This window comes from Manacus candei, unplaced genomic scaffold (assembly GCF_025592945.1).
Source record: "Manacus candei isolate 608988 ecotype Guabito, Panama unplaced genomic scaffold, ASM2559294v1 h1tg000066l, whole genome shotgun sequence".
NCBI classification, from domain to species: domain Eukaryota; kingdom Metazoa; phylum Chordata; class Aves; order Passeriformes; family Pipridae; genus Manacus; species Manacus candei.
Genome location: NW_026138114.1, coordinates 1,007,699 through 1,029,955, shown reverse-complemented (window position 1 = coordinate 1,029,955; position 22,257 = coordinate 1,007,699). Strand labels below are relative to the sequence as shown.

The following is a 22,257-nucleotide window of genomic DNA, read 5'->3' as shown; positions in this document are numbered from 1 at the left end:
TAAACTTGCAGCAATTCCTGAATTTTCTGCTCAGGAAATTAGAGGTTCCACCTCCCCTCCCCCCTTAAAATTTTGCTTTGATTTGGTTTTTGTTACAAGTTTTTTGCTCGGTGTTTTTATTTTGTCCTGGATGAAGCTGGAGAAAAAAAAAACCCTTTTTGGACTGTTCTCTGGGGGGAGAGTAAAAACTAAAAAGGAACACAAAAAGATGAGAGAAAAGGAAAGAAAAAAAGGAATTTGGGTTTTTTCTCCATGGGCAGGGACACCTCCCACTAGCCCAGGTTGCTCCAACCTGGCCTGGGACACTTCCAGGGATCCAGGGACAGCCACAGCTTCTCTGGCAAATCCATTCCAGTCCCTCCCCACCCTCCCAGCCAACAATTCCTTCCCAATATCCCATTTAACCCTGATCTCAGGCACTTTAAAGTCAACTGTTCCCAGTCTCCCCCTGGGAAAATCCTGGATTGTTCCTCATGCTGATTCCCCTCTTCATTTGAATTTTTCCCTCTGATTTGGTCCAACCCCTTGTTCCCAAGTGTGGGATCACATCATGTCCCCTCCTGAGGGGGATCAGGGGGATGGGGCAGCTCTGCTGGGAGGAAAGGCTGGAAAAATTGGGATTGTTCAGCCTGGAGAAGAGAAGCCTCGGGGGGAACTGATTGTGGCCTTCCAGGACCTGAAGGAGCCAGAGGAAAGATGGAGAGAGACTTTGGACAAGGGCCTGAAGGGTCAGGACACAGGGAATGGTTTCCCATGGATAAAGTGGAGGGTTAGATGGGATACTGGGAAGGAATTTTTGGCTAGGAGGGTGGGGAGGGACTGGGATGGAATTCCCAGAGAAGCTGTGGCTGCCCCTGGATCCCTGGAAGTGTCCAAGGCCAGGTTGGAGCAACCTGGGCTAGTGGAAGGTGTCCAGGGGGGTTGGAACTGAATGATCTTGAAGATCCTTCCAACCCAAACCATTCCATGATTCTTCTAAATTATCCCGAGCACGTATCCATGGAATCCTATCAAATTGAGCTCTGGGCTGTGAGGTGCCACCAGTATCCACCTGTCCTGGATCCTTGGGAATGGCCAAGGGCAGCAGTGAAGTGCCAGCACTGGTGTCGTGGAAACGCCTCCCTGCCTCCATTCCCAAAGCTCTGCCAGCTGGAAAAGGAGAAGGAAAGGCAACTTCCTTGTCCCCTGGTGGTTTTCCTTCAGGGGAATGTCCATCAAAGGCCATCTTTGGTCACTCTGGTGAAAAGGGTTGGCAGATCTCAGGAGATTCCCAAAGCCCAGGGAGGCACAGAAGCAGAGGAGGGAACCGGGATCCCGCAGGAGGTTGGAATAATCAGCTCCCAGACTTCCAGAATTAACACAGCCACTAATTAAAATTGCAAACACCACTCATTAAAATTCAAATTGCTGCAGTGGCAGGTTGCAGTGCAGCAGCTGGGCAGAACATTTCCCTCAGCAATTTTGAATTCCCAATGGAAAAACAATTTCTGGATGAAATGGGAATTTTCACTGGAAAGTTTTTTTTATAGGGAAAAAAAACCCAAATCTCTTTTTTACCTTTTTTCCCTTTTTTTTCTTTTTTCTTTTTTTTTTCTTTTTTTCTTTTTTTTCCCCTCCCTTTACAAAGAGCAAAAATTTCAGCTTAAAATTTATTTAAAATTCATTAAAATTTAGGCCTATTTTTCCCTTCAGGCCTAAAATCACATTCCCACCAGGAAAGGAAAAGCAAGGACTCCTGGCAACAATTCCTGAGTGTTTTTGTGCGTGTGTGTGTAAAGCATTTTACCCAAATCCAAGCCTGTGATTCCCTATGAACTTGCAGCTCCCAGGAAGGCCATAATCCTTTGGCATCCTTGAGGTTGGATTTTCCCTTGGGAATCTCTTTCTAAAGTCACTTTAGTGCTCAGAGTTGCTGCTGGGGGGGAGAGAAGGTGCCAGTGTCAACACTGTTATTCACATTTTTGGGTGGAAAAGGGAGTGAGGATGCAAAAAAAAGGAGAAATCCCCAGCACAGGAATTTTGTGGATTCCACAGTGTAGGAATCTTTTCCTTAGGGATAAAGGAGATCTTGCTTGTGCTGTCAAGGGACATGAGGCACAGAAAGGTTCACCTTAAATTAAAGTTGATCAATCCTTGGCTTCACAGGGAGTGCAGAGCTCAAGATCTAAATCACCTGGTGTGGATCCCTGGAATATCCCAGCAATTCCTATGACTGGGAATATCTCCCGTTCTTTTCCTGTGCTATCCCACCAGGTGCCTGTTGCGTTCTCCTTGTCCCAGCAGCCTTATCTTCTGATAATCCACCTTACCCCACTGCTTTTTTTGTTCTGTTGGATAGAATTAATCTCTTTTATTAAAGAATAGATCATCTTTAATCTCCCTTCCAACCCCAACCATCCTGGGATTCTCAGGATTTCCAGGATTACAACTACAAAAGGGATTTGGAGGGGAGGGAATTCGGGCTGGAGGGACTTATAATTTTATAATATAACTTTATTAATTTCTATTCTTTATAAATAATATTATCATTTTATTTACGTTTTATTATTCATTATAATTTTATATTCTAATATTATTCATTTCTATTCTTTATAAATAGAATTATAATTTTATTTTTATTTTATTATTTATTATAAATGTATATTATCATTTTTAAATTTTTATTCTTTATAAATAATATATATCTTTATTTTTATTTTACAATTTAGTATAATTTTATACTGCAATTTTAAATTTATGTTCTTTATAAATAATCCTATCATTTTCATTTTATTTTATTTTTTAGTATAATTTTATATTATAATTCTATTAATTTCTATTCTTTATAAATAATCCTATCATTTTCATCTTATTTTATTATTTAGTATAATTATATCATTTTATATTGTTTATAAATGACATAAATTAATTTTTATTTTATTATTTATGATAACTTGATATTATAATTTTAAATTTATACTCTTTACAAATAATGCCACAATTTTATTTGCATTTTATTTTTCTCATAATTTTATAGTAAAATAATCTTATTTTTTATTATTTCCAAAGAATATAAAAGATATTATTTATATAAAATATATTATTTATAATAATATAAAATAAAAATAGGCCTCTGGGTTGGTTTGGGGGTTTTTCCTTCTGGAAACTCCCTTGTTTTGCAGGGATTTTGCTGTGAGTGTTCTCAGGGAATATAATGGGCAGAGAGGGCTGGGAATGCTGGTTTTCCTGGAAAGTCAAGTGCTCCAGGGCTGCTCTCCAGGATCCAGCAACATCCTCTGGCACAGGCCCAGGGGGCCTGTAATGTCCCAGGGGAATTCTGCTGCCTGTGCTTCCTGCTCGGAGTCACAGAGAGCAGGATCAGCCCTTCCCTGCCTTCTCCAGCAGGTGCTTTTCCATGGAAAATGCTCTAAGGAGTTGGCTGAATATCCAAAAATCCCGGGCAAGCAGCTGGGCTTCCAGAAAAATGGAGGGGAAGGAGAAAGGATTTCCCAGCTGGGCTTCCAGAAAAATGGATTTAAGCTGAAAGAGGATAAATTTAGATGGGATATTGGGAAGGAATTCCTGACTGGGAGGGTGGGAAGGGACTGGAACAGGTTTCCCAGAAAAGCTGTGGCTGCCTCTGGATCCCTGGAAGTGTCCCAGGCCAGGTTGAAGCAACCTGGGCTGGTGGAAGGTGTCCCTGCCCATGGCAGGGGGTGGGATGAGATGATCCTTAGGGTCCTTTCCAGCCCAACCCATTCCATGCTGGTAGAACAGGACACTCGGATTCCCCCAGGCAGATCCAGCTTCTTTCCTGCCTGTGATTCTCTCCCCCTTGACTGGAAGAACCCTCTGCCCTGGACCCACATCCCCGGATCCTTCCCGTGTTTGCAGCAGCGCCGGGATGTTGGACAATGCCCAGCCTGGCCTTTGGGTGGGATCAGCTTTTCCCACTCGGAAAACGCTTCTTTTCCTGCCCTGACCCCTAAATTTGGGTGATGTTCAGCCCATTGATGGGCATCTGTGGGCACAGAGCGATCCCAGCAGCCTCACCCCCTCCCCAGGGCAGCTCCCCCCACTGAGGGACCATTTCCCTGCCCAAATCCAGGCTGGCATCTGTCCCTGCTGTCCCTTCAGTCACAGGGCATGACCCACATGTCCCACAGGGAACAGATATTCCCACTCAGAGCTCTTGGAGCTTTCTGGGACATGACCCACATGTCCCACAGGGCACAGATATTCCCACTCGGAGCTCTTGGAGCTTTCTGACCTTTGGGCTGTGGCTGCTGGCCCGTGGAGCAGAGGGGGATGTGGCACCCAGCCCGTTCCTGCCCGGCCTTGGCACAGAATTCCTCGTCTCCCCACACTCCCAATCCCACTGGCAGACGTGACCTGGCACCAGGAGATCCCAAATGCTCACTGGGATGTGGGATGGACTATTTGCTGCAGGAATATCTCAGGAGCATCCCCCAAGCTCCTTCCATCAAAGATGGGAAGGATGAGTTTTACTTCCAGCTGGATTTTTCCAGGTGGAGGAGAAGGAGCCCGGGACTGGGGCTCTGCTCCGACCCCACGTGCCTCTGGAGAAGGGAATTGCTGGAATGGGAGGCTGGATGCATCTGGATGTCTGGCACTGGGAGGGAAAGGAGCAGGTCACGTTGACCTGGAGGCTCTGTGGTGTCCCAGGGCTCCGAGATGCAGCAGGGAAAGAATCCCTGCCAAGGCTTTGCCTCTCTCTCCCGAAATTCCTGGGCTACGTGAGGCCACGGATGTTGGTCCCCAGCCAGGGCTCAGCAGCCTGGTTAAGGTGAACAGTTGATGCTTTGGAGGGAGAAAAAAAAATGAAAAGGAAGCAAACAAGAAAAAAATCACACAAAAAAAATCCCCCAAAAAACAAACAAACAAAAAAAACCCAAAGCGAAAATAGAAAAAGAAAAAACACCACAAAAAAAATCCAAAAAACAAACAAACAAATAAACAAAACAACAACAACAAAAAACAAAAACAGAAAAAAAAACAAAACAAAAAAGCAATGAAAAATAAACCAAAAAAAAACCAAAACAACAAAAAACACACAAAAAAACCCAAAAAATGAATAAAAAAAAACAAAGCAAAAATAGAAAAAGAAAAAAGACCACAAAAAAACCCCAAAAACCAAACAAACAAATAAACAAAACAACAAAAAAAGAAAAAAAAAACAAAACCAAAAAAAACTAAAAACAAACAAAAAAACCACAAAAAAAACCAACAAAAATAAAACCAAAAAATGAAAAAAATAAAACAAAAAATAAAATAAAAAAAAAACAAAAACAACAACAAAAAAAACCCAAAGAAAACAAAAACAAACAAACAAACAAAATAACAAAAAACAAACCAAAAATGGAAAAAAAAACCCAAAAAAACCCAAAAAAAACACACCAAAAAAAAGGAAAAAAAAACCAAAAAAAACCAAACAAAAAACCCACAAAAAATCAAACAAAAACAAACACAAAAAAACCAACCAAACAACAAAAACAAACAGAAAAATTATTGAAAATAAAAAAAAAACAGAGAAAAAAGGGGAATCAATCCCAGCCCAGCCTGGAGCAGCTGCCTTGGAAATTTGGGAATCCAGTGGAGCCTTTGAGTAGAAAGGCTGAGGATTTGCCAGAGGGGAGGTGGGAATTTGGGCTGATTTCTCGTTCCTTCTGCAAGCAGAGCCCCCATCCCGACCCCACTGGAAGGGGATTTAATGCTCCTGCAGCTCCTTGGAGCTCTGAGGACTTCCCAGGTGGGAATATTCCAGGAGTGCGAGGGCAGGGGGGATGGAAAGGGCTCCGGATGATGAAGTGGGAATGTCCTCAGTGTGGGATCTTTAGAGGCAACCAAGGCCAGTGAGTCAAGTTGTCCCTAGAGCACGGAATTCCAGAATTCCAGGATGGTTTGGGTTGGAGGGAACCTAAAACTCCAAAAGCTTTCTCCCAAAATCCCAATCCTGGCCCAGCCTTGGCCGTGCCTTTGGACGAGGCTGGAGAGTCAGAGCCGACACCAGGACCATCCACGTGTCCTTCCAGGGAAACCAAGTGTGATTTATTGGGAATATCTGACTGGGTCACCTCTGCCCCGCTCGGAAAAACTGGGATTCTTCTCCCTTTCGTGGCAAATCATGGGAAAATTCAGCTTTTTTCCTCTCCAGCTGCACCTGGTGGGAATTTAATGATGTTGTAGTTTAATTTTGATGACTAGAGGAAAAGCTTGGTTTGGCTGGGTTTGAAAGCAAAAGAAAGATATTTGGAGGTGTGGGGTTGGGAAAATGATACAGAACTCGTTATTTCTGCAGATGAATCTGTCTTTTGTCTAATTATGGCTATTTTTGAGCACCCAAAGCCTGCTGAGGTGTGACAGTGGGCTCTAATTATTGGTATTCAGGGACCAAAATCACCAGAATGAGGTTTGCTGTAATTACTACTCAATAATAGGTAATTAATTCTGTTGTTTCATAGATATTTCCTTTAATTGCTGTCTTAAAATACCTCTCAGTTAAACACTCCACTGGGAATCTTTCATTAATGGTATCGACCTGGTTTCAGACAAGCAAGAAAATCCCATTTCTGGGAATTTGGAGAGCTGGGAAAGGCTGTTGGTGTCATCCTCCCAAGCACATTCCCACTGGGAATAATCTGCTTTATAACCCCCCTGCTCTTTTATTGAGGAATTAAAGTCAAAAATCCTGATTTTCTAGAGCTCTGCTCTCAGGATTTAACAGAGATCTTTCTGCTGTACTTGTTTTTCTAGAGCTCTGATCTCAGGGTTTAATGGAGATGTTTCTCTTATGCTTATTATTGGTATTTTCCATGGAGGAAAACATGGGAATACGTGTCAGGGAGCATTAAGGAAGCTCTGCTGCATCCTTGGCCTGGTGACTGCAAACATCTGGCTCGTGTGAGGCTCATTCTGAGGACGTGAGGAAAAGGCTGAACTCCAAATTCCCTGGAAATTCCTAGAAAGGCTTGAAAAAAAAATATATATATAAAAAAAATTTAAAAATGAATCACTGCCTAAAGCTTTGAGGAGCAGGAGAGGACGCTGAGAGAGGGATTTGGGGTTGGGAGATGCAAGGAAGGAGCTGGATGTTCCCGGGAGGAAAGGAGGAAAATCCATTCCTTGGGTTACTCCGTCCCAGTGTGCCTGTCACACAATCCAAGAGGGCTTTCCCGGAGACATTCCAGGCCCTGGAATGCAGGGGCTGCACTCAGGTGATCCTCCTGAGCATCTCCCAGGTCTTGCAGCAGAATTCCTTGGATCATCCCTTGGAGGAGAGAGGAAGCGACAGCGCGAGAGGGAACGGCCTCAAGCTGTGCCAGGGGAGGGTCAGGTCGGATATGAGGAAAAATTCCTGCATGGAAAGGGCTGTCCAGCCCTGGCACAGCTGCCCAGGGCAGGGGTGGTGTCCCCATCCCTGGAAGGGCTCCAAAAACACGTGGATGTGGCACTTTAGGACGTGGTTTAAAGGTGCACACGGCGGGGTTGGGTTGAAGGTCAGACTCGAGGATCCTCAGGGTGTTTTCCAGCCTGAAGGATTCCATGATTCCATGGGGTGTGAGGGCAGGAGGAAGAGCTGTGGGAAGGGCTGGCACAGCCCCTGGGGGTCGATCCCCCGATCCCTGGAGCCATCCTGCTGTCCTGGGGCTGCTTTGGGAAGAGGGCTCAAGGGATTAAGGCAAACCTGCCCACTTCATTTACCCTCTGGAAAGCTGGGAAAAGCAGGCAGGAGGCAGAGCAGCTTGTGCAGTGACCTCTCAGTGCTCCCCCAGCCCCTGGCCAGAGTCCTCCTTCCTCAGGATCCAGCCAGCTCTTCCCTCTTCTTCTTCAACTCCTCTCCTTCATCCCGAGCCTCCTCCTATCACCCTCCTGTCCTCGCACTCTCAGGAGTTGTTTGTCCCTGTCTGGGGTTCAGGAGCCCAGTTTTTAGAAGGAGTGAGACCCCTCCTGAGGTTGATTCCCTCCAGCACTGGGGCTGGTGGGTGAGGGACATGCTGGGTGGGCAGTTCAGCCATGCAGAGAGCTCTGCTCGGCACCCCAAAACCCCAATTCCTGCCATCACTTCCACATCCCTGCGGCTCAGATTTGCCAGGGGGAGACAGCACTGGGTGCCTGTCCCTCCTGGGGCACCCCAGGGTCCCTCCAGTCCCAGGGGAGCTGCAGCCCCAGCAGCAGGAGGGGCTTCCAAGCTCCTTTCCCACGCCTGGATCCACCCTGGGCCACCAGCTCGGGGTCTCCTGCTATGAAAGGACCTTCCTGCCCCTCATGCCCTTCCCCACCCTGGTGTCCTGAGCAAAGCCCAGCTCTGTGGCTCTGGAGAGCAGCTCCTGGCACTGCTTCCCTCCTGGATCTCCAGCTGGGCCAACTGGCACTTCAGCTTTATTTATTTTTAAACCTTTCCAGCATTAACCTGAAAGGAATTAGATTTCCAACCTCTTTTTTTCCCCCCCCTAATGGTTGAAATACTGTCTGTTCAGTTCAGTGAAACCCCTGAGGGCAGGATGAGTTTCACTCCCTGCTCTCCCCCCCCTCTCCAGCTCCTCTTTCCAAAACAAATTGCCCCCAAAGGACTTTTTTTTTTTTGGTGGTGTTTTTGTCTGTTTTTGTGCCAAGGCACTGCAGGCAGACAGAGGCAATGAGCACAGAGGTAGCAGTGAATTAAGGAAGGGAATCTGATTATCTGAGCACTGAGAAAATCCAGCATTACCCAAATTAGAGGGGAGCAAACATTATTTATCTCCACGAGGGAGAGGCTTTAAGGCAGCACTGAAACACGGAGTTCTGGGTCCTCCCAGTCCAAACACGAGTTCAGAGCAGCTTTTAGGGAGTGAGGGATGTGTTTTGTGGGGAAGTTTCAGCTTCCAGAGCCGTGGTGGGGTCACGGTGCCCTGGTGAGCCCAGCCCGGGGTTTCCCCTGCCAGGGAGCCCCGAGGGGCTGCAAAGGCCCCAAAATGGAAAAGCCAAGGCTGCAAATCCAGCAAATCCCAAGCAAACCTGTGCAATGCAACAGGCCCAGGGCACAGTTAATCACCAGAGGAGCTGAGGTTGGACAGACCCTGCTGTGCTCCAGGCCGGGCAGCAGAGCCAGGAACAGGGATTGCCCAGGGAACAGCTCGTCCAGGCCAGCACAGAACAAACCCTGCTCCTTCCAGCCTTGCCAGGGCCCATCTGGACCTGAGGGAACCAGCAGGGAGGGTCAGGAGAGGCAGGGCTTGCACAAACCATCACTTGCAGGAGTGCAGGAAAACAGAGACCAACAGAGTATCAACCCCAACCCCCCAACAACCCAAAGGAAGGCAACTCATTCCCAAAAAACAGGGGTCAGGATCTCAATCCTGCACCATCCCACGTGGCCACCTCACTGTTGACCAACCTCATGCAACACCTCGTGCTCCCAAACACCTCCAGCCTGGATCTTCTCCTGCCTCTGAGCAATTCCAGTTGCCAGGAGCTCCCGACTGACCCGGCTCTGGCTCCTCTGCTGAGGCTCCAGCAGCTCCTGGGGGTATTACTGAGCTGTGCCAGCCTTGGCTGCAAGCCTGGCATCAGCACTGGCTTGTGTTGAGCCCAGCCTGGTGCTCTGATCCCAGATCAGAGCGTGGCAGCTGCAGGTCTCGTGTTAGATCGGACTTACGGGATCACGGAATCCTAAAACCCTTTGGGTTGGGAGGGACCTCAAAGCTCGCCCAGTGCCACCCCCTGCCATGGGCAAGGACACCTCCCACTAGCCCAGGTTGCTCCAATCTGGCCTTGGACACCCCCAGGGATCCAGGGGCAGCCACAGCTGCTCTGGGAAATCCATTCCAGTCCCTCCCCACCCTCCCAGGGAAGAATTCCTTCCCAAACTCCCATCTAAGTCACCCTCCAGCAGCTCAAAGCCATTCCCCCTTGTCCTACCACTTGATGTCCTCCTAAAATGTCCCCTCCAGCCTTCTTGTAGAACCCCTTTAGGTTCTTGATTAGGTTAATCCCTTAATCTCTTCATTCTGCCCCCCGTCCCGGCCCTTCCAGAGCTCAGGGAGGGGATGTTCCCTCAGCAGGGCTGGAGTGAAACTCTGATTTCTGTCCCTGGTGCTCAACTGCAGAGACTGGTGCAGAAAAGGAACTTGGTTTATGACCTTAAATCTCTTGGATTGGGGTTTCAATCAGACCTTTCAGCAGCCCTGGAAGTGTCCAAGGCCAGGTTGGAGCAACCTGGGCTAGTGGGAGGTGTCCCTGCCTATGGACAATCTTTAATGTCCCTTTCAACCCAAACTGTTCTGGAATTGTAATATTTTCATATTTCCTTTTTCTCCTGAGCCCCCTCCTTCCTGCACCCCCTTTCCCACTTCCCACCAGTGATTCCCGCTCTCCTGCAAGGTGTTCACCAGCCCTCCCTTGCCTTGGGCCTTCCTGATGCTCTCCAAGGAATCTGCTGGGCCTGGAGCTGCTTTGGGAGCAGCTGCCAGGGAAGGCTCAAAGGAAAAGGACAGTGTCATTTGGGAAAATGAGCCCCAGAAACGAGGCTGATTTGGGAGATTTGGGGTTTGCTTCAGTGGCTGGGAGATCCCAGAGAACATCAACCCCCCCCCGGCCTCCTGTGGGGGCAAAGGAAAGGGAAAAGGGGGGAAAAATATGGAAAAGGGGGGGGAAAAATGAACCAGAACTGATTGACCAGCCTCTGGATATAATGTTGTTGTGTCCCCCTTCCCTGCTTGGCTGTCTCTGAGCAAGGAGAGGGATAAAAACAACATTCCTAGATCTCTTCCCCACGAGGAGTTTTATTTTTCTGGCAGAAAACAGCCCAGGGGAGCCGAGGGGGGATAAACATCAAGGAAGAGGAGCAGAGGGGGTTTGATCCCAAAACTGGGGAGCCCAGGGAGGAGTTTCCAGCCCCTCCAGCTGCAACTGGTCCAGGGGAGCAGGAGGGGAGGACAAACTGTCCTGAGTTCACCTGTGTGCTGCCCTGAACCCCTGGAGAGAACATTTATCCCTGGGATAACTGGATTCCAAGAAATTCGCGGCAGGAATTTACGCAGGAGAAATTTTGGGAAGGCTCCTTTGGAAAGGGATTTCCTGGCAGTGCTTTTAGAGGGATTAAATCCTGCAGGGCCTTGATAACCTTGACCTCTTCCTTCCAAACCCTGGGTCTGGGAGGTGTCCCTGGGGGTGACACTGGATCTGATTTCCCTCAGAGGCTTCTCTTGCTCCCAGAACTCCCCAAATCCCCTCAGGGCTCCAAGTGTGGCCAATTAATGTGAAAAAAGGGATGGGGGGAAAAAAAACCCAGAGCTGATCCAATTGATTTCAGGTGGGGTTTGAGCATGGAATGAATTCCAGCTGCTCTGTGCAGTTCAGTCCTCAGGGATTATAAGAGGGGTGAACACCTCAGGTTGGAAAATCCCATCCTGGATGTTCCCAGTTGGTCACCAGGGCAGGAATGACATGGGAAAAACATCTATTTTTGTTCCTTTTTGTTGGTGAATGAGTTTAAATGAGAGATTTTGTTTTGAAAATGGGCCAATTAGTGCAAAAAAAAAAAAAAGAGGGTGGGGGAAAAAATAAACCCAGAGTTGATCCAATTGATTTCAGGAGGTGGGATGAGGATGGAATGAATTCCAGCTGCTCTGTGCAGTTCAGTCCTCAGGGATTGTAAGAGGACTGAACAGCTCAGGTTGGTGAATCCCACCCTGGATGTTCCCAGTTGGTCACCAGGGCAGGAATGACATGGGAAAAACATCTATTTTTGTTCCTTTTTGTTGGTGAATGAGTTTAAATGAGAGATTTTGGGTGGGAAATGGGCCAATCCGTGCAAAAAAAAGAGGGTGGGGGAAAAAAACCTCCAGAGTTGATCCAATTGATTTCAGGAGGTGTTTGAGCATGGAATGAATTCCAGCTGCTCAATCCTCAGTGACTGAAAGAGGAGCTCTGGGTGAACAGCTCAGATTGGAAAATCCCATCCTGGATGTTCCCAGTTGGTCACCAAGGCAGGAATTACATGGGAAAAACATCTATTTTTGTTCCTTTTTGTTGGTGAATGAGTTTAAATGAGAGATTTTGGGTGGGAAATGGGCCAATCCGTGCAAAAAAAAGAGGGTGGGGGAAAAAAACCTCCAGAGTTGATCCAATTGATTTCAGGAGGTGTTTGAGCATGGAATGAATTCCAGCTGCTCAATCCTCAGTGACTGAAAGAGGAGCTCTGGGTGAACAGCTCAGATTGGAAAATCCCATCCTGGATGTTCCCAGTTGGTCACCAGGGCAGGAATTACATGGGAAAAACATCTATTTTTGTTCCTTTTTGTTGGTGAATGAGTTTAAATGAGAGATTTTGGGTGGAAAATGGGCTAAATAGTGCAAAAATAAAGAAGGTGGGGGAAAAAAATAAACCCAGAGTTGATCCAATTGATTTCAGGTGGTGGGATGAGGATGGAATGAATTCCAGCTGCTCTGTGCAGTTCAGTCCTCAGGGATTATAAAAGCAGTGAACAGCTCAGGTTGGTGAATCCCACCCTGGATGTTCCCAGTTGGTCACCAGGGCAGGAATTATGGTGGTAAAACACCTCTTTTTGTTCCTTTTTGTTGTCTGCAGGATGAAAGGTTTTGGATTGGAATGTGGTTTTCACTGGGATGAAACACTTTTAGCACTTTTTATCTCCTTTTTCCTGGTCCTGGACAGCAGGGAATACACAGAGTGGATGGTGCTGAGTGTGTTAAATTGGAGCAAATTCTGAATTTAAATGTGATTTATGGGTTCTCAGCAGGGCACGAGGTTTCTGTGTCTTAGAAAAATAGAAAATCTATGGAGATATATATATGAAAATGGGCTTTTTTGGTCAATCTTCTGTCCTAGACCATCCCCAGTTTGAGGAAAAAGAAGGTTGTTACCTTCCAGCTTTTGGCCATCAGCAGTTTCAGACATTCCTGTATCTAGGAATTTTGCATCCAGGTGGCAGTTTTTAACAGCTCCTGGTGGATTTGCTAATTTAATAATTCATTAAATTGTCTGATACTCTGTTGGATCCACTCTGGGATTTGCTTACAGGAATTGTGCTGCATTTTCACCCCTCCTTGTTCCTCCTGGGGCTGAAATTCTGCAAAATCAGAGGAGAAGGGGGAAAATGTGGTGCTGAACAGTTAAAGTTTCTCCAGCAGCTGGAAAATTTTCCAGCTGTGGGTCCTGTCCCACCTGCTGTCCCTTGAACCCAAATCAGAGCCATCCCAGTGCCTGATAAAGCAGATTATTCCCAATCCCTGGGGGTCACTCAGCCTGGTTGTACTTCCCAAGCCTCAATCCCTGAGGATTCCTCACTGGAATTCCTTGGCAAGGGCTGGAAAGGAGGGTTGGGGACAGGAGGGGACAAATTCAGCCCCACCAGCTCAGCCCAGTTTGTCTTGGGTGTTTGATGTTTAATTAATCTAGGGATTAATTTTCCTGCAAATCTCTTGGGAATAGATATCTTCAAGTGGCAGGATGGAGTGAAAATCTATATATATCTGTTTAAAACCACGTCTCAGCCTCTTTGCCCAAGAAAGACGTGCCTTAAATACACTTTTACCACGAAAATCAGTTTTTCCGGGGGGAGAGGAGAGAATTTGGAGTTGGTTTTGGTGGGTTTTTAAAGGTCTGGCAGGAAATTTAAGAGCTATATCCCAGTTGTCCTGCCCAGCTCCAGGCACAGCACCTGGAGATTCATCTCCTTTCCTGGGAATTGCAGGCCTGGAGGCTGCACATCTCTGGGGCTGGAGCTGCCCTGCTCCTGGGGCTGAATCCTGGGAATGCCTGAGGTGGGAGGGGAGAAATCCCGAGGATTTGTGGGATCACTGCGGGGCTGGGCAGGAATGACAGCGGGCTCTGCCCCCGGGGGGGGAATTCTGTGTTTCCCGGGAAAACTGAACTGGGGGATGTTCCCTTAACTGTGGACGGGCCAAACATCTGGGAAGGGGCGGCTTTGTTGTGCATTAACGTGGTTTGGGAAGTGACTCCCACCTGGATTTATCCAAGGACACGACAAACTAACTCCTGTTTTCCTCGGAGTGCCCTTATCAGACCTGTCCATCCCCACTCCAGCTGCTCAAACATCCCCGGCCCTCCACAGAGGAGCTCGATGGGAAAGGGGCTCTGGCTTTATTTTTATTTATTTTTATTTATTTTTATTTATTTTTATTTATTTTTATTTATTTTTATTTATTTTTATTTATTTTTATTTATTTTTATTTATTTTTATTTATTTTTATTTAATTTTATTTATTTTTATTTAATTTTATTTATTTTTATTTATTTTTATTTAATTTTATTTAATTTTATTTAATTTTTATTTTATTTATTTATATTTTCATTTATTTTTATTTTTATTTTTATTTATTTTTAATTTTTATATTTATTTTTTATTATTTATTTTTATTTAATTTTTATTTTATTTATTTTTTATTTTTTTTATTTTTATTTAATTTTTATTTTATTTATTTTTATTTTCTTTTATTTTTATTTCTATTTATTTTTAATTTTTATATTTATTTTTATTTATTTATTTATTTTTATTATTTATTTTTTATTTTTATTTTTTTATTATTTTTAATTTTTAATTTTTTTATTTTTATTTATTTATTTGGTTTTATTTGGTTTTAATTTTTTTATTTGGTTTTATTTGGTTTTAATTTTTTTATTTGGATTTATTTTTTTTAATTATTTATTTTTATTTGTTTTATTTTATTAACCCTCACTGTGTCACTTGGAGGGAGTCTTGCTGGAGAACCAACCGGCCTCCAGCTGGTTCACGTTCCTGCCTTTGCAAAATGAATGAACTCAGGAGGAACCTTAATAATGGAGAGAAAGGGCTTGGGGAGTGCAAGGAAATCCTGGAATGCCAGAATGGTTTGGGTTGGAAGGGCCATTGAAGATCATCTCATCCCACCCCTGCCAGGGGCAGGGACACCTCCCACTAGCCCAGGGTGCTCCAACCTGGCCTTGGACACTTCCAGGGATCCAGGGGCAGCCACAGCTTCTCTGGGAAATCCATTCCAGTCCCTCCCCACCTTCACAACCAACAATTCCTTCCCAATATCCTACCTAAATCTCCCCTCCTTCATCTTAAAGCCATTCCCTGTGTCCTGTCCCTCCATGCCTTGTCCCCAGTCCCTCTCCAGCTCTCCTGGAGCCCCTTTAGGCCCTGCAAGGGGCTCTCAGCTCTCCCTGGAGCCTTCTCTTCTCCAGGGGAACTTCCCAGGGTGATGTTCCCAATGGCTTTTCCCTGAGTTTTTGGGATGCTGTCACCTCTGCCTGGGGCATCCCCCCTCTGGACTTTTGTAGAGCCTGAAGGTCTCCCCGAGGAGGTGGAATTTGCGCTGGAATGATGACGACAGGTTGAAATCCTTAAGAGGAGAACATTCCTTGCTCCACCATTATTTCCTAGGATCTTTTTTCCTCATGGATTGGGGCACTCAGCTCCAAAATTGCTGCCTTTTTGTGCATGTGTGATGGGAGCAGCTGCTCCTTTGCCGTGGAGGTGGATGATTCCAGGCGGTGCCTCGCGGGAAGCGTCAACTGGGATTGCAGGGAAAACTGGGAGTCACCAGGCAAGGCTGGAGAGGAAGGGCCCCTCAGCTCAGGAAGGACACTGAGGGGCTGGAGCAGGTCCAGGGAAGAGCAACAAGGCTGGGGAAGGGACTGGAGCACAAGTGCTGTGAGGAGAGGCTGAGGGAGCTGGGGGGGCTCAGCCTGGAGAAGAGGAGGCTCAGGGGAGACCTCCTCACTCTCTGCAACTCCCTGACAGGAGGGGGGAGCCGGGGGGGGTTGGTCTCTTTTCCCAGGCAACCATCAGCAAGACAAGAGGGCTGGGTCTGCAGCTGTGCCAGGGGAGGGTTAGGTTGGACATCAGGAAGAATTTCTTTGCAGAGAGGGTGCTCAGCCATTGGAATGGGCTGCCCAGGGAAGTGGGGGATTCTCCATCCCTGGAGGTGTTTAAGGACAGACTGGATGTGGCATCAGTGCCATGGGCTGGGAACCACGGCGGGGTTGGATCAAGGGTTGGACTGGATGATCTCAGAGGTCCCTTCCAACCCAGCTGATTCTCTGATTCTCTGAAGCTGTGGGTGCAAAGAACATTTTGCCCTCAGCCCAAAGAATTCCGTGTCCTGCTGAGCTCTGCCCCTCTCTCCCCCCGTGCAGGTGGACGCCGACGATGTCATCACCAAGGAGGAGCAGATCTTCCTCCTGCTGAAGGCCAAGGCCAAGTGTGAGCGACACCTGAAAGCCAAGGTGCCCAAGGTGCACGGTGAGTGTTCCCACAGCACCCCAGAATTCCACAGCTGGGTCCCTCCTGTGGGGAAAAAATTCCTCTTTTAAATGTAGAAAGACAAAGCAAAGGGTTTATTCGGCGCGCCGGGTCTTCATCTCGCAGAGTTTCTGGGAGGAAAAAGACCCTTTGGGTTTAAATTCTATACATTTTATAGTTTCACAAAATCCCACCCTTTTCAGGTGAGTTTCATATATTCATTTTTTGCCTAAAAATGTTTCTTCTCCCTGAAGATTGACTGCGAGGTGTCCTCTGTCAAAAATGATGGATCTTCCTTTGTTCTCAGCCCAAAGAGAGGGAAGAAACCCCCCACGTGCAAAATTTCCACGTGGTCCCAAAGGATTTTAATTTTTAGGACCTTTTACATTTCCCTTATCCGGCCAAAAAAGACCCTGACACCCGGTCCCATTTGGAACTTGGATATCTTACAGCTTTGTGATACTCCTATATATAAAAACCCGTATTTTATCTCTCATACCTCTGTGCCTGCCCCAGCCCTTCCCCTCAGCCCCACACATGGAGATCAGCGGTGGGAGAACCCCAAAATATTGGGTTTGGGGAAGATCTTTCAGCACAGGATGTTGGGAAGCAAAGTTGTCACAGCTGTCTTGTTCTTCTGCAGCAGAATTCCAAATGCCAAAGGGTCAGGAGGGTGCAAAAGTCATGGGATTGTACCCAAAGCCCAAGCAGTGCATGGGAGGGAACATCAGCTCTACCAAGATTAGGGAATCCTGGAGTGGTTTGGGTTGGAAGGGACATTAAGGATCATCCAGTTCCACCCCCTGCCATGGGCAGGGACACCTTCCACCAGCCCGGGTTGCTCCAACCTGGCCTTGGACACTTCCAGGGATCCAGGGGCAGCCACAGCTTCTCTGGCAAATCCATTCCAGTCCTTTCCCACCCTCACAGACAAGAATATTTTTCCTAATATCCAACCTAAATCTATCCTCTTTCAGTTAAAGCCATTCCCTGGGTCCTGTCCCTCCATCCCTTGTCCCCAGTCCCTCTCCAGCTCTCCTGGAGCCCCTTTAGGCCCTGCAAGGGGCTCTCAGCTCTCCCTGGAGCCTTCTCTTCTCCAGAGGAACCCCCCCAGCTCTCCCAGCCTGGCTCCAGAGCAGAGGGGCTCCAGCCCTGGAGCATCTCCGGGGCCTCCTCTGGACTCCTTCACTAATCCAAATTCCAAAGATCCTTCCCAACCAGCCCCCAGTGGTGCAGAGAAGCTTCCCTCCAACACCCCTTCTGCGTTTCCCTCTGCCAAACTCTCTCTCTCGTCTCCTCAGAAGGGCCCAAGCTCAGCTCAGCCTCTTTCTTCCCCTTCCCTTCTCTCTTGGGCTGCAGATCCGCTCCCGGCTGTGGGGCTGGAGGAGGAGCAGGAGCAGCTCTCTCTGTGGGGAAACCCAGTAATCCCCCCCCCGTGGGGTTCTTTCCTCAGTCCCATGTGTTAATGACTTTAATGACTGGCACTGGGGCTCAGCTGGGCCACCCCACCCCACCCAGCCAGTCCCGGGGGGGCTCCTGGCCCCTCTCCCTCTATTCCCCGAGAGAAGGGGACAAACCAGAATCCCCAAAGCAGAGTTCCCTGCCCACCTCGTGTCCCTCTCCCGTTGGACACGGCAGCAAGAGGCCCCAAAATCCCAGCTTTCCTTTGATTCCCAGCCTCCTGCTTCCCATCAGCCAAACCCTCAAGCCACATCCTCTGCTGCTGCTTTGTCTCGTTCACCCGCTGCCCAATTAACACCTCATTAAAAACGCACATGCAGAGGCATTTCCTTCTGTTGTCCCCGGCCCACCTGCCCACCCCGGGGGCTGGGGACATCTGAGAAACACCAGCTGCTCCAGCTTTTCCCTACATTTGGTATTGATCCCTCCTTAATCGTCAGGAGCAGTTCGGGGAGGGATGAGGAGCTGGATGTGAGTGACAAGCAGATTTTGGGCTCTGTCCCAAGGAGAGCAAAGGATCCAACCCCAGGGGTTTTTAGGTGCTGTTTTGAGACCTGGTTCGGTGACTGGAGCAGAAGGAAATCTAAAATGTTGTCATTTAGTCTCGTGGACACAAGTCCTGCCTTGGGAAAAAGCTGTTCAGGGATTAAAGCTCCGGCTCCATCCGAGGAGGAATCACCCTGATGGCAACACTCTGGGCAGGAAGGTGATGAGAGAAAGACTTCAATCAATCATTCAAGTAGGTAATTAGATCCAATTCATCTGTGAGATCCAAAAGGCAGAATGATTTCTGATTGAACCTTTCCCAAGGAATGTTTCCTTAGGCTGGAACACCCCAGAAATTCCTGCTACCGCTTCAAGGACAAGGCAGGGAGCTGCCAGACATTCTCTGGGATGGTGGAAGGAGGGTTTTTTGGTTTGGAAAAGTTCTTCCCACTTTGCAGAAGAGCCACCATTCCCAGATTTTTAGGTTACAGATGCCCTTGGACTCTAGAAAAGCGGTTGCTCTGGTCCTTTCCTCCTTGGATGACACAGGAACTGGGACCTGGTGCCTGTTCTGCTGATCCCCCAAGGCCAGGTGGGGCTGTCAGATGGAGGATCTCATCCCTTTCCCTCTTCCCTCACTCCAGACCTCGAGAAAAAAACCTGGGAAAGGCAACATCACCTTCCCAATGGAGATGCATCAGCCCCCAGCTGCAGATATGGGGGCAGAGTGGTTGGGACCTGGAGCAACATCAGTCCTGGGGGTGCTTTCCAGTTGTCTTCTGTGTCCAAATCTCTGCTTGGTTTGTCATTCCAAAGAAGGAAAAAGGCCCAGCTCACAAGGAGGCAGCAGTTTTGGGGAGATCCTCAGGGAAGCACTTCCTGCTGCCATCCAAGGGGGAAACTTCTCCCGCCTTTTCTGCAGAGTTGTGGGGAGGGGGAAGGTCCACGTTCAGCTGGCCTTGAAGGAATCTGCCTGGAGAGCCAAGATCCTCCTGGGACCATCCTATCCCACATCCTGGAGCGACTCTGATGGAGGGACAACCCTGCAGACAGGAAAAGCCAGTGAGGAAATCCCAGTGCTGGGGATGTTTGGGAAAGGAGAAAGTCCCTACTTAAAATCCCTGACCCAGGGCAACAAGGAGTGGCTTTGGCCTCGGGAGTCACGGCTCTCCAGGGAAACTCTTGACCACAAGGGTCACAGGAAAGGAGTCTTTGACCCCACAGCTGGTTTGGAGCTGCTCTGCACCAGATCCTGGAGCAAACTCTGCAACACATGGAGCGCTTCCACATCCCTGCTCCGGGGTTTTATCCTGCACCCCTGAACCTCCAGTGTTCCAGCTTGTGGGTGGAGAGAGAATAGGAATTTGGGAGGTGAATCCATGGCTGTGGGCACCAGGGATGCTTCCAGGGACTGGGGGGTGCCCTTGTTCCAGACAGATCTGCTTCTCCAAGGAGCCTTCCGGGGACTTCTTCCCTCAAACCTGCTCCCACCAACACTCCAAGCTCACGGAATCGCAGGATCATTGAGGCTGGAAAAGCCCTCCAAGACCATCAAGTCCACCCTGTGCCCACCTTGTCTCCCGGTGTCATGTCCAGTTATTCCTTGGACACCTCCAGGGATGTGACTCCACCCCCACGAACCCTCCCAGAGCCCAGTTTTGTTGTCACCAACCCCGTGACTTCCTTTGTTCCTTTGGATCCCCTTCAACACCCGAGGATTGGCAGAGTGGATCGACCTGAGGAAGAGCCTTTTTGGAGGAGCTTTGTTTTCCAGCTGGATCAGCTTCCTGATCTGCTTTGTCCTGCAGCCACAAAGCCAAGGGAGACACCCCAGGGAAAGGAGCAGGGCCAGGAGAGGAAGGTGTTGGTGGGAGAGGTGCCACATCTGCACTCTGCACACCTTCAGGTAACACTCTGCAAGTGTGACCTGCAGAGCTGCTGAGCTCTGGAAAATCCCAGCTGATTTATCCCACTGCCTTCTCTCCTTGCTCCTGCTTCACATCAAGGGCTGTGTGTACCCACTCAGCACCTAAATTCCAAAAATTCCCACCTGGAATGGCTCCTGCCGCTGCCTGGCTGTGACTGCAGTGCAGGGTGGTGATTTATCCACTCCATACCAGCCCCTGGTGGGTGTTTTTGGAAGCAGATAGTGGGAGTTGGGACACCTTGATATCTTTTTATGGATTTTTTTAGAGAGAGGGAAATGTCACTTGAGGTGGCCTGGAAGTTTGGGAGGGCTGGAATTCCCAGGAGCTGAGGCACAGGGATGTTCAACACCTCCCCTCCCGCCTCTGAGGAGGGTCTGTGGTAGAGCCAAGCTTTGGATTCCAAGCTTTGGATTCTCCTCTCCTGCCTCCAAGCCACAAACCCACCTTTCCTTTTGTCCTGGAATTCAAGGTGAGGCTGCAAAGACTCCAATCCAGGTGGGCAGAAGCTGATGAAAATCCTTGGGCAAATCCCACTGGAGTGGAACTCAACCCTCCCATCACCTCTCTCACTTTAAAGCCTCTGGATTTCTTTGGGAATGAGGAAAACACATTTGGAACTTCCTGCAGTGCAGTGGGGACCTGGGTTTTCCTCTCCTTTGCCCATCACATCCCTGAGGGTGTTTCAGGAACCTGTTGTTTTCCTGGGATAAACTGGCAGGTTCCCATCAGCTCAGTCAGGGCGTTGATTTGTCAGGGATTCATGGATTTCTCCAACTTTCTTCTCTCCTTAATATTCATTTAATTGACATTTTAATAAGGGGAAAATGCAGGTTCCAGAGGTATCCAGGAGTCTTAGTGGATGAGAGGAATTCTGGATCAGCACCTTGATTTTGGAATCTGCTCTTCCCTCTCTCACCTTGCGGCTCCATCCCTGAAGGATGGAAATCCTGGGATATAAATGGATTAATCAAAGTGAGGAAGACACACTGTGAGACCAGAACCAGGATGTTCCCTGGCTTTCTTGGGTTTCATTTCCATTGGAAATGTCCTGGAATATCCACTGTCAAGTGGAATATTCAAATGTTTGCTACCACAGATCAACAAGATCTTGTTCAGTGGAGAGAAATCAGCTGTGATTTCATCACCTAATTTAATTTATCTCATTTAATTGATTTCTCTCATTTAATTAGACGTTGTCTAAGGCTGGTTGTAAGTCTTGAATCAGGGACTAAAGAACACGAGGGGGAACAGTAGATGTGCCAAGAATTTCTGGGTAGTGGGAACACGCCAGGGTTGAGAGTCCAAAGGAAAGTCTCAGCAAAGAAAAAGGTAAAAAAAAATAAATCATAAAGTCCAAAATTTTTTTAGCAATAACGACCCACTTTTTATGTGAAAAAAACCCAAATTCTCTTTTTTTTTTTTCCCCTCTAAAAATGTTAATTTTTAACTTTAGGACAGTTCAGTGGAGGTTGAGCTTCTTCTTCTCCTCCTGGGACAACTCACAGGGATTATTTGTCCCCAAGCTATGGATTGTGACCCATGAGGTGACCTGGACAGCCCCACATGGAGCTGAGCCAACCCAATGAGCTCCCACCTGGGATTTGTGCGTCATCTGCTGCCTCTGGAAACCCAAAATATTCAAACAGAACAAAAAAAAACCAACACCCCAAACTCCTCCCCCCGCCAGCATTTGGTTTCCTTCTCCCCCCCCCCCTTTTTTTTTTTCCTTAAATTTAGCTTCCAGATTAAAGCCTTTGGGGAAGAACAGGAAACCCTAAAATGTCTCTTCTCCCTCGCCAAATATTCCATTTGAGCCGTGCTGGGCAGGCCGATGCCACCCCAAAGTTAAAACCTGGAAGGGGATGAAGCGAAATTCCCACAATTCCCACCCAAAAAACCAGCGAGACCTGAGGGGTGGACGTTTCATTTTTTTTTTCCCCCCCCCCGTGAATTACAAGCTTGTCTTTGCCCGGTTTGGAAGAGGAGATGGGATGTTTTGTGGGGGAAGAGGGAGATTTTTCCACTGTTATTAGCGAAGGCCTCGCTCTGGGCCCGAGGTGTTGCCGTTCGCCTCAAAATGGCTTGGGTGGTTTGTTTTTTTTAATAAATGAGCTTATTTGCCAGGGAAAGGG

General features: G+C 47.7%; 1 protein-coding gene across 1 annotated transcript in view; it reads left to right on the top strand.

Annotated features, from left to right (window-relative positions):
• The first annotated feature begins 16,095 nt into the window (after positions 1-16,095).
• PTH1R (parathyroid hormone 1 receptor) overlaps positions 16,096-22,257 on the top strand; it is a 48,125-nt gene continuing 41,963 nt past the window's right edge. Inside the window, exon 1 of the mRNA XM_051806152.1 lies at positions 16,096-16,250. The gene's annotated coding sequence lies outside the window, so the exon portion shown is untranslated. The remainder of the gene's footprint in view (positions 16,251-22,257) is intronic.